At 37.7% G+C, this 12958-nt stretch overlaps 1 protein-coding gene across 1 annotated transcript in view; it reads left to right on the forward strand.

Moving 5' to 3' along the window:
- Window positions 1–7038, forward strand: part of LOC106505265 — a 75951-nt gene extending 68913 nt beyond the window's left edge. The window contains exon 8 of the mRNA XM_021065389.1: window positions 6932–7038. The gene's annotated coding sequence lies outside the window, so the exon portion shown is untranslated. The remainder of the gene's footprint in view (window positions 1–6931) is intronic.

Genomic DNA, 12958 nt, shown 5'->3' on the forward strand with positions numbered 1-12958 from the left:
ATTTCAGAAAGGTAACTATAACAAATGAAACCATGAAAATCCCAGTAGGAAAGTTGTGTTTCTAATATGAACCAAAATTAGAAGCATAAAAACTGATCAATTTATCAATTTGACTACATAAAAAATCTTCACCAAACCAAAAAATACCATAAGCAAATATAAATATAAATTATAACTGAGAAAAAAGTATTTGTTACTCTTTTTAGAGACAAAGGCTGAATAAATCTAATACATAAAAAAGATAATGACCTATATCCTAATTAAAAATTGGCAGAAGTTAAGAAAAGTTTACAGAAAAATAATGGAAAGTATCATTGAAACATATAAAACATGTATAGATCATAATAAGAAAGATACTTACTAAAATTACACTCCCATACCATTTGTAAATTACTAGATTGCTAAAATTCCAAAGGTTTACAATGTTTTGTTGTTGAGCCTGTTGAGAATGCAAAACAGCACAACCTCTGTGGATGGAAACTTGATGTTATCTGCAAACTACAGGTACATTTTTGTCTTTCGCTCAGCAATTCCTCATCAAGCAATCTATCCTAAAGATACATCGACAAAAGTATGACAGGTTTTGAAAAAATGTAAAAATTGGAGCCATCCAAATGGCCTTTAGTAATAAGATCGTTTTTGAATAAATTATTGTACATATGTGTAGTGGATTGCTAACTACTGCTAAAATAATGCTTTATAAGAAACTTCCCCCAAAACCTTTGCTGAAGATGGGTTTTTAAGGAATATATGCATCATATTATAGCAAACACACTCACATACAGTGCACACACAAACAAAAAAATATTCTTCATTTTATGTAAATAATAGTATATTAAACACACCTTTTTCTCCCTGACATTTTAACTAACTAACTTTATGAAGATCATTTTATATCAGATGTAGAAAGCTACCCTATTTTTTTTTTTTTTGTCTTTTGTCTTTGTTGTTGTTGTTGCTATTTCTTGGGCCGCTCCCGCGGCATATGGAGGTTCCCAGGCTAGGGGTTGAATCGGAGCTGTAGCCACCGGCCTACGCCAGAGCCACAGCAACGCGGGATCCGAGCCGCGTCTGCAACCTACATCACAGCTCACGGCAACGCCGGATCGCTAACCCACTGAGCAAGGGCAGGGACCGAACCCGCAACCTCATGGTTCCTAGTCGGATTCGTTAACCACTGCGCCCCGACGGGAACTCCGCTACCCTATTTTTTTTTTTGTGGCTGCACACTATCCCATGGATGAATAAACCATTATTTATTAATTCAATCTCTAATTGAAGGACATTTAAATTGTTTCCAACTCTTTATTATTAAAAATGCTGTGATACATTAGTGTGTATGAATACACACATGTTCATACAGTTATAATACTACACATATGTGAATATATCCTAGTTTTCCTCCTTAGAAATGGAAATTTTCAGCACATTTAAAACTTCCCTCTCATGGAGCAGTTCAGTGCTATTTCTTGTTTAGATTTCACATCCAGTGATGCATTAATTCTTTGAAGAATTCCTCCAGGGCTTTAAAAAGAAATAGTACAAAGAGATTGGAAGCAGTGTGTTCAGTGTTGGTTTTGCAAAATTATCTGTTACCAAAAAATGGGAAAAGCTGTGATCTATAGGAGAAAAAATATGTAATTATATTTCCTCCATGTATTTCCATTAACCCACTGAACTTGAAAAGTGACTTTATTACAATGGGTGAAAATTTGAAGAGAATTAATCATTTTGCATAATCAGTCTGCACAATGTTGTATCATAGGCAACAGCAAACTGAACTACATATGAAGCCAGCTGTCATGTTTTGAGAAAAAATACAGGTAGAATAATCACCACAAGTTAGATTTTTGGATAGAATTTCCAAATGACATAATAGGTAACATGGAAAAAATATATATTTAAAGAAATTTTTTGATGCTTTTTTTGTTTTCCTTGTCTTTTTGAAAGATGACATCATGGCTTTGGGGAGATTTAAGGAACTGAAATATTTAAAGAAATAAATTAGATATTGAAAATTACTAGTGAGGAAAGGAAAATGGCTCATAGCACAGAAGATATGTTGGAAGGTTGTGCAGACTTAGGAGAGAAAGTGATCAGGACTCAGGCGATCACCTGAACAACACTTAAGAAAAGTAGACAAAAGCAATCATTACAAGAATGCAAACTCTGAGTGCTAAAATATAGTCAATGGCTGAGAATTCTCATCAAAATCATGAGTTCTGCTTATCTTCCTTATAACATCATGTGTATTTATGTGTCTGTATGTGTATGTTTGGTCCTTTTATTCCCTCCTGAGAACTGGAAAGAGTTAAATGCTTTGCATTTTATAGAGTATCAGGTTTTGGATGCAGCACCTTTGCTCTATGTAGTGTGGATGCTTTTTCTTCAGTACATGAAATTTTTAAGCTAGTTCTCTTTTTTATTCAATCCTCTTTCATATAATTTAAAGCCATAACATTGAATTGGTTTTTATTTTCATTGCACTAAGCCCCCTCATAGAAAGACTCTTTTATTTTCTTATTGTGGAAATTTCTTGCTGTCACATCTTGGCATTCTTCCACATAATAAGCAATTGTGTAGTGTTGGCAGATGTCCATGAATCTAATTCCAAAGAAATGTACCCCATGTATCTCCCATTTCCTCTTGACCTGACCTTTCCCTTTGACCTAGCTTGACTTATCTAATTGTGATTGTGGTATCAAGTTCCTTGTGGTATTAAGTTCCTTCTGTTTGTGTTCTAACACATGCACATACATACAAATCCCTGGGGAAAGTTACCCTGTTGACTTTGGGGAGGGAGTTGTAAAGGTAGGATGAGGAAGCTGAAGAGTAGTGCTAGGAATTCAGTGGATATTATAGAACAAATTGATTCAAATTATGAGCTACTCTCATTTTACATATTCTGAGTAGGCAGCAATGTATTTACTTCTTTCATGTGGCAAGTAGCTACTTTTGTGCACTGGGGAGAATAGTCTAGTCTGTTTTGTTTCCTGTCCTTTGATTCAGGCTATTTTATATTGCCAAGAACCAGAAAAGGCTGGAGCCATTGTGTGCTGACACAGTCCATGGAGTTCAGTTGGGGAATAGTGGCAGCCAGACACTTCCAAAAATGGAGGTAGTGTGGTTTCCGTTGGCCCACAAATGTTCGCCTACCTTATTTTAAAACTTATTTACCTTCTCAAAACTGCAGATGTAACACAGAACCCTCTCCAATTTCTGTCGTCATCACTATCTTAAAAAAACATGGTTTCTTTTAATGATCCCAGCCCTTTAATGACTGCATTAATTTTTGCCAGACAGAACACTCCTCCAGCTTTCTGTGGAGTTCTTTGTTCTCTCCAGTCAGTTCATAGTTTCCTTCATCTACAGTGCTGCCTGGAATATCACTGATGGGTGGTGAATTTAATTTTAAACGTCACATTTTCTCCCTTCCTTCTCTTCCTTCCTTCTTTCCTTCCAGTACATATTTAAGGTTTATTTGCTTAACACTATGATAGGTACCAAGGATTCAGTGGTGAAAATGTAGCACCAGAAAGCTATAGTCCAAAAGGGAGAAAGATTTTGAAAATTAGTGAGTTGTAGTTGTAATAAGCACTGTAGATGGGAAGTACAAGATAATATAAATGTGAATAACAGGATGAAGTAAGTTGCCCATGGAAGCGATGTTTCAAAGGAGGCTTTGAGGAGTTCCCATTGTGGCTCAGTGGAAATGAATCTGACTAGCATCTATGAGGAGCAGGTTCTATCCCTGGCCTTGCTCAGTGGGTTGGGGTTCTGGCATTGCCGTGAGCTGTGGTGTAGGTCGAAAACTCGGCTCGAATCCCACGTTACTGTGGATGTGGCTGTGGCCAGCAGCTACAGCTCCGATTCAGTCCCTACCCTGGGAACCTCCATATGACATGGGTGTGGCCCTAAAAATACAAAAAAAAAAAAAACCCAAAAAAAACACAAGAAAATAAAACAAAACACCACACACACAAAAAAATGGAGAGTGAGTGGAAATTACTGAGACAAAATGTATGAAGTTAGGGTCAGAATCCATGGGAGTTTTTTCAGGCAGAGAGAATGGAATGTGCAAAGGCCCTACAAAGTTGACTCAAATTATAAAGAGGCTAATGAGGCCTGGATTCAGAAGTGAGTGAAGGGAGTCTGAGATGTTATGCAGAGGCCACGTTGTCATACTCAGGTTAAGAGTTTAAGGTTTATCCTTTTATAATAAGATGCTTATGAAATGGAACTAAAGAAAATGTACACAGATATTTAAGAGGGATAAACTGCTGCTTTAATGTTGTTAGCAATTTTATTTTTAAAGGTGAACCCTTTATTTTTTATTTTCTTTATTCTGGGAAGAACTGTTTTAGAGTCTCAGTCACAATTGTATAAGTCAAAACCTGCCCTTCCAAGGGAGGTGTAATGAGAGATATTTTTGCCAAGGTACTCACCTCATTCTTGCTCTGTAGAGCTGTGCCGCTTTTCCCTGGTGATCTCAAGGATGAAGAGTGGACTCGCTTTCATAGGAGCCATGGGAATTTCTGGGTGGAAGAGACTTGTGATCACTCTTAGAGTTCACAGTTATTATACTCCGTCTGATAGATTAGAGTAGCACCAGCTGAGGCTGTTTAATGGGAAAGAATGAAGAGCTTCCTCCCCCTTTCCTCCTAAAGAATGTATCAGTGATGTATAGTCTGGGTCTGGTCGGAACACAGAAGCCTTGTATGGATTCTGAATAGGAAGGATTTCAATACGGGGAAGGAGAGGCTTATGTAAGTCCTGAAAGCACTGTAGGGGCAAAGGGCAGGAAAGCGGCACTGATGATCTCATCCCACAGCAGTGATTCCCATGACTTTGAAAGGAGCTCAGATTTCTTTGATCCTCATGTTGGCTCACGTGTCTCTCTGCAGCTGTCTCCAGAGGGGAACAGCCTCTCCTTTTCTTCTGCCTTCAAGATTTCATGCAAATGTCTCTCAGTAGATTCTAGCCTATAACCACACAAGGAAGTGGATTCTGGAAATGCAATTCCTGGTTTCTCTTCTGTGATGCAAAGGAAACCTTTGGAGAAGATGGCAGTGATGTCAGGTTGACAAAGGAACAGTCCAGCCCAGGTGGTGACCCTGGCTATACAGCAAAGCTTGGGCTGCCGTGAGGGAGAGAGGGTTCCAGCAGAACAGGTTTCCACCTTGACAGTGTGGATGTGCCTCCTTGAAATCTCTTGTGTTAGCCAGGGTTCTCTGGAGAAACAGAACAAGTATGTGCGTGTGTGTGTGCGTGTGTGTGTGTGTGTGTGTGTGTGTGTTGAGAGAGAAATGGAGACACACAGAGAGATTTATATTAAGGAATTGGCCCTTGTGACCATGGAGGTTGGTTAAGACCAGAATCATCAAGTTCTAGAACCTAGGAAGAGGTGATGTTGTCGTTCAGGTCTGAAGCTTGTCTGCTGGCAGAATTCTGTCTTGCCCAGGGGATGTCAGATTTTGTTCTATTCAGGTCTTCATCTGATTAGGTGAAACCCATCCACATAGGGAAGGCAGTCTACTTTACTCACAGTTCACTGTTGCAAATAGTAATCTCATCAAAAAAATCCTTATATTTAACCATGAGGTTGCGGGTTCGATCCCTGGCCTTGCTCAGTGGGTTAAGGATCCGGCATTGTCATGAGCTGTGGTGTAGGTCGCAGATGTGGCTTGGATCCCACGCTGCTGTGGCTGTGGCTGTGGCTGGTAGCTGTAGCTCCAATTCGACCCCTAGCCTGGGCACCTCCATATGCCATGGGTGTGGCCCTAAAAAGCAAAAAAAAAAAAAAAAAAAAAAAATCCTTATATTTGACCAAATATCTGGGCATTGTGGTCGAGTGAAGTTGACACATAAAATCAACCATCATACACTTACCCTTCTTCACCTATACTGAGATAATCCACCACTGATAAATGCTATTCTAAAATAATCAAAAATTTCTTTATCGATATGCTCCAAGTTAAAAAATCATGATCTTTTAATGTATATATAGTTCAGTCCAATTTTTTTTTAAAACAAAGAGTGTGATAATTATTTTTCTCTTGCCTTAGATTTAGGAAAGAGTAGAGACATCTTTTTATGTTGTACCCTCTCAGTGTTCAATCATCCATCCACCCATTCATTCATTCAGTCAGTCTTTCAACAAGTATTTATTGAAGATATAGGTGCTGAGGTTGGTGCAGTGATATGAATAAAAGGTCAAATCCAGAAATTCAGGAGTTAAGCTGGGGAGAAAGACAAAGTTTTGTTGTAACTTGTGCAAACGAATAAAGGAAACTTCAAGTTTAAAAGATATTAGGTTTACAAGCTTGCAAGAGCTGATCCAAAAAGCTATATAAAAGAATAAAATTTTACAAGCAAATTAAACAAATGAAAGTTTATAAGTTTTAGAAATCATGATGTCTACAGATGTTTCCTGAATAATCAAAAATGAGTCAGGACAGGGATTTCCCATGGCTCAGTGGAAATGAATCTAACCAGCATCCATGAGGATGCAGGTTCGATCCCAGGCCTCACTCAGTGGGTTAAGGATCCAGCATTGCTGTGAGCTGTGGTGTAGGTCGCAGATGTGGCTTGGATCTGATGATGCTGTGACTCTGGCGTAGGCCAGCAGTTGTAACTCTGATTTGACCCCTAGCCTGGGAACCTCCATACGCCGAGGGGTATGGTCCTGAAAAAAAAAAAAAAGAAGAGTTTCAAAGCAGAAGAGATCCTACCGTTGGTCTTAAGGAAACAAAGGCTGTGTTATGGAAAGAGCCACTTGTCAGCACGTGGTGGGAGGCATCTACAAGTTGTGAATGCCCTGGTTTGCAGCCAACCAAAAAAACCCAGGGACTGCAGTCATAAAACCTCCAGGAGCTAAATTCTGCCAACAATAGAGTGAGCTTGAAAGTGGATTTTTTTTTTTTTTTTTCAGAGTCTCCAGATGAAAACTCAGCTTAGCTGATACCTTCACTTCTACCTCGTGATACGCTGACTAGAGGAGCCAGTCACACCATGCCTGATGTCAAAACTACAGAATTGTGAGTGAATTGAGTTGTTATTTTAAGCTGCTAGACTGTGGCAATCCATTGTGTAACAAAAGAAAATTAAGACAAAAAGGAAAATAAAACAGTAAGGTGTGATCTCAATGGTGAGGTGACATGGCTGGGAGTAGACCTTCCATAACAAGAAGGCGGTTCCTTTAGGAGAGGCTGACATAGCAGGTTAAAAAGGTGTATCTTCCCTATAAACTTGCTGAACATAGTTGGGTATATTGGTTCCACTGTTTTTTATCATTAATACTCTGTGAATGTGGGATTTAGAATAAGTAGCTAATTTATTTGTCATTTTGGGACTTGAGAATACTTCAAACCTAAGTATGTGACTCAGTAATCATTTTGTGATGTTCAGTTTAGAGTTGTTGAGAGATGACTTTTTTTTGGGGAGGGTAAAATATTTTACTTTCTAATAAGTTTAATTTAATAGTTTGAATAATCAGAATTATGTTTATTTCAAGGGAGTTAGGTTGAATCCAAATGTGTAGAGACTTCTTGAGAAAAATATAAAACGCAAATCGAACTTTTATACATTATCCTTTGTTTTCTTTTCCTGCTGTAAAATGTTTAAATGTTTAATTCCTTGAAACTCTTAACACTGATCTCTATATAAATTCTTTTAAACTATGCTATCATGCATTGTATTTTTAGGATAACTGCATATTGTATTAACTCAAAATAGGTCAATGATCTTCTTTAATTACTTGTTAGCTGGAAAGTTGAAGCCACAGCTGTGGTTCCTATTCTCATTTTTTCTTTTCTCTGTGACTCAGATTCCTTATCTCAAAACCTTTTCTTGACTCCATATCTGGACCCTTCTTCTCATGTCCGATCATCTTGTTTCCTTTAATTCTCATCCTTGACCTTTCCTCATCTTAGTTTTCTATGAGGACCTTTCTTCCTTCTTGTAGCCGTTATTTTACCTTCCTCTCCAGCACCTTCTCTCATGGATCATTTCTTTCCACGACTACCACCCCCCAGCTTTAAGAAATTAATTTCTTTCCTCTTCTATTTCCTTTTTAGGAAATAATTACGTAACTCTAGAAATGTATAAATTCCTCACAAAGATTGGGCCAGGATGTAAGTGATTCGTACAAGTTCAGATCTCTTCCTTTATTTTCCTTTCTAATTAAGAACCTTCTCCCATCCTCAGCAAAGATGATCAATACATTCTCTTTATCAGCCAACCTTTATCTTCTCTCTCAACCTCTGTGTCCTACTTCATCACTGTAAATTGCTAAATGTCTGTTTAATACAAGAGCTGGGTTATGCAGAAGTTGGAACATTCAGGATGTTGTTTAGGAATTTTACCTGCATTTTCTAGGTTCTTATGAGAGATCTGCTGGAAAAACAATAGAGGGACATATGGTTCTGTTGGACCTCTGTGCGCATGAGTATAAATGACCATGTGGGTGCACAACTTGGTGAGCAGAAGAGACCTTCATGCAATTTGGAATAAAGGTGGCCTTTCTTGTGGAAGAACGCCACCTTGTGTCAAGGTTTATGGCTAGAAAAGGGGTGTGAAGGCTGCATCTAGCCTCAGCTCTTCAGCTAGTGTTGACAAAATATCGGCTGCCTCTGTACACCGATGCCAAATAGAAACTCAGAGACAAGAGTTGGAAGAAACAGAAAAAGTAACTTTAATTGCCAGGCAAAGAGGGGAACACAGCAGGCTAGTACCTCAAGGACTATGCCACCCCTTGGAGGAGTAGTGAGGAGTCTTATAGCATTGGAGGAGCAGGGCGTGATTAGCTCATGGACATTTTCCTGATTGGTTGGTGGTGAGTCGTTAGGAGTGGGTGTCATCAACCTTCTGGTTCCAGCTGGTCTGGGTTCTACGTTTTGTGGGCAGCATACACTTGACTGCTTCCACGGGGTGGGGGCTTCAGCACCTGCAAAACAGATCCAAGGACATGGCTCAGAATATTATCTATAGTCTTTGAAAAAGAACTGAGTGTCCTTGACCTCGTTGAATGTCCAAATTATTATTATTGTTTTCTTTTTTTTCTGTATTTCCTCTCTTCTCTGATTAAATTGGTTTTTTGCCTAAAGTTTTTCTGCAGATAGAAAGGCAGGTGGAGGACATGAGCGGGGTCCACTCTGGGAAGGCCTCCCGGGTCCTGTTTGGTTGTTCTAGGCCCTTCTGTGCAGTGAAGAACCTGCACAATCATATGTTGCCTCCCCCCGGGAAGAGCAACTCTAGTAAATGTAAAACAGCAGAGGGTAAAGAGTCAGGTGTATGTTGTGAAAGGTAACAGCAATTCTTATTTCCTTGGAGACAATTGAAATTTACTAAACATCTTTTTCAAGCCAATTATTCAAAGTGTAATGAATGTTCATTAGGGTTTATAATAAATTAGGCATTAGAAATGTGTATTTCAGTAGGAAATGAGAGTAAAATTGGGAAAGACAGGTAGATGGAGTAGAGAACATTGTTTGGCAGACTTTTTGTTAAAATGCCAGATGGTAAATAGTTTAGGCTTTGTGGACCATACAAGCTTTCTGTTGCAACTCTTAAACTCGGCTCAAAAGCAGCCATAGAAATTATGTAAATAAGGAGTTTTCCTGTGGCTTAGCGGGTTAAGGAGCTGGTGTTATTCCTGCAGTGGCTTGGATCACTGCTCCGGTGCATGTTTGATCCCTGGCCCGGGAACTTCCATGTGTTTCAAGTGCTTCCAAAAATATGTAAATGAATGGGCATGGCTGTGTTCACTTTATTTACAAAAGTGAGCTGGGGGTGTAATTTGTGAATTCCTAGTATAGAGTATTAGGACAAAATGGTTCACTGAGGCATTTGGTTTGTATGAATCTGCTGTTAATAAGGAAGAGCTCTAAATCTGAATAACAAGTATTCATAAATTGTCAGATTAATTCCACACAGGATGAAAAACAAATTTTGATTACTGATTTTAATTTATAGATTTATAAACACCAGGAATGTAAGTTTTATTTGTCAGGGATTTATTTCTCTATTAAATCGCCTGTAATATATACACTTGAAAAGATAAAAAACTGGACTAACAGACCACATTTCATATAAACTGTTACTCTTTAAACTTCTCTTGCAGCGCTCAATTTAAACAATATATAATGAATGTATATTATGAGTCTCTGGATCATGGTGAATTTTATTCCCTTTCTTTCATAACAGCCAGCTGATATCAGAACTGATCTTTCTTGGAACTGGCCTTGCTAATGGAATTCATATGGTTTGCTCAGATAAGTAATTCTTTGGGGAAAACTCATTATAAGCAAAATACTTGAAAAGATATGAGAAAGGGCAACAGTTGGGCTATAAAAACAGAGTTTATATTTTTGCACGGAAAAAATTTTATGGTCCTAGCATTTTACTCGTTCCCAAATTATCTGATTGTATTATTCCAGAGGCTAAATATAAAGATTGCCTTGTTATCAAACTCTCAAATCTTGAGAAGGATCAATCTTAAAAAAATCCTTTTTCTTCTCCTTCTCCTCCTCCTTCTCTTCTCTCATTCCTTCCCCTTCTTTTTGTATGTCTGTTTGCAAGATGAATATAGACTGTTCCAGAAAATTCTTATTAAAAACTGTGTGGAATAGGCAAGAGCTGATGGGTTATAAGCAATTGGATATCTGGGCCTTAGTGTTTCCTGCATGGAGGTGAATTCCTTTGGCCACACCAGCCGTCCTGTATTGTTTATTACAGTCTGTAACCTCTCCCTTCAGCTAAAGGGGCAAATTCATGAAGGAGTTCACAGAGCTCTTCTGATTTTTGAGGCATTTAAGGCCAGCTAGAATACACTTTATTCAGCGTAATTATACTTTTAATTCATAAGACTTATATATTCAGGTGAAAACTGGCAGTTAAGAAGCCTCAGAGGCAGGGTTTAGATTTTGATTGTCATTTACCACTGCTAGAAAGAAATTGCATTCTAGTGGGGCCGTATCTCAATGAAAACAAACCTTTCTCTTCCATAGCACATTGATCAAAAGAAAGCTCAAGGTTACAAGGATTCTCTGAAGTCCATTGACTCTTTGCTGCTAATTAGTAGCACAACTTATTTGAGCAAATTGAGAATTTTAATACCTACTTTGACTTGCTTTTAATATTGCTCTAATTTCCCATGAACATGTTTTTGTTCTAAACTTGATGCGGACAAATGTACAAACTGTGGATAGGCCAGTCTTATTTATTTATTAAACAAAGTTATGTTTTTATTAGGTTTGGAATTCACTTCTAGGCAGTTAAAAGAAAGGGGTTATTAGTACCTTCCTTCTAAGGCCATTTTGAAATTTTATGAAAAAAAAAAAAAGTATGTGGTACAAAATTGATCTGGGTATACAGCGGGTGAACTGATTCTAATCCTACTCTGTGTATGGAACTAGATCAATTTCCCGGTGCTGGCTGTGGGCTTGGGATGGTATATTTATCTGGTGTTGGAGTCTAGTAATATCTTGTATGCTTTTCCTATCTGTGTGCTCTCTGGAACAAGTAACCTAGAGAGAGTGTGCCATTGAGTGGGCTGTCAGAGATGAAGCTAAGAAATAGTCAACACCTTGACTTTGCTTATTTCCTCAGTGTGAATCAACTAAGGTGGCAGCAAAGGATAAAAGCAGTGTGTCAGTGAGAGAACTACAGTTTCATCCCCTGCTTTGGAGACATTATTCCCAATAGCCTAGAGATTTGTCAGTGACTTGGTAGAGCATGAATTCAGGTATGTGCATTAATTAAACTTCCTTTTTGAAGAATCGCCTCAATGGCTTCTAGACCTAGAAATCTGCTGCTCCAAGTAAACCACAGATTTACACCAGATCTTGACATGTAAGACCATCTAGCATAAGATGCTAAAATATAGTTTGGTCGTTTGCTTTGTAGTAGAAATAGTCATTGTATCATGAATTCATATTTGCTAAGACTTGGGAAATCTTTTGGTTAAGATTTCCTCAGCCTGTTTGCTGCTACTGAATTTTTTTTTTTTTTCTTTTGGTTCAGCAAAGGCGAACTCCTTTAGGTCCTATGACTAATTTCCCCACATCCAGAGATTATCTAATGAGTTCCTTAGAAAACTTTGGAACAAAATTAATCCAAGATTTACTGGGTGACTAATCATATCTCTGGGGAAATAAGCTGGCCCTTAGTTTACTGGTTAGTTGCAAAGAATCCTGGCAATGAATAGAAACAAGGATAAACATCTATTATTTAAAAAATTCAGATGCTCTTGATGTCCATATAAGACATATCCTCAGTTTCAAATTTTCTTCCTAAAGCATGACGTCTCTTCCTTGGCCATCATGATTTATCTGTTGATAAAATTTACCCTGTGTATTCATGAGAATATGATTTATAAAAGTTAAGATATATACTGGATCTTTAGCATATAAAAGCTTCTAATGGATTTTTTTTTTGGAAGAGTAACTGTGAAAAGGAAGTTTGTTTAGAGCAGGAGTTGAGAAAACGTATGGAATAAAAGAAAGCATAAGATCGCCAGGTTCATCTATTTCAGATTTTGATGCATCAGAGGAAAATCAATATGGGTTCCAGAAGGCGTTTTAAGTAATAAAAGGATATTACATTTTTTTCCATCAGATATTGTCAAATTTGTGCTTACATAATGCTTCAAACATTTTGAAAGAATAGAGAATGCTATGAAAAAAAAAAAAAAACAAAAACCACGCTGTTTCTAAATCCCAAAAGATCATAACTCATAATCCTGTCCAGAATTTTGTTTTCTTAAAACTATTCTCAGAACATATATTGATGATTGATTTAATAGTTCTTAGTCTCATACATATATATGCCATGACTCTGTGTGTGTATGTATGTGTTAGTTGTGTGTGAAAATGAGGTCTTTTTGTACTTTATAAGTTTAATTTGGAATCCAATTCTAAATGTTTATATTTAAGGCCTAGAATAACAGAATTTGTGAGTA

The sequence above is a fragment of the Sus scrofa genome, chromosome 11 (genome assembly GCF_000003025.6).
Source record: "Sus scrofa isolate TJ Tabasco breed Duroc chromosome 11, Sscrofa11.1, whole genome shotgun sequence".
Lineage (NCBI taxonomy): Eukaryota > Metazoa > Chordata > Mammalia > Artiodactyla > Suidae > Sus > Sus scrofa.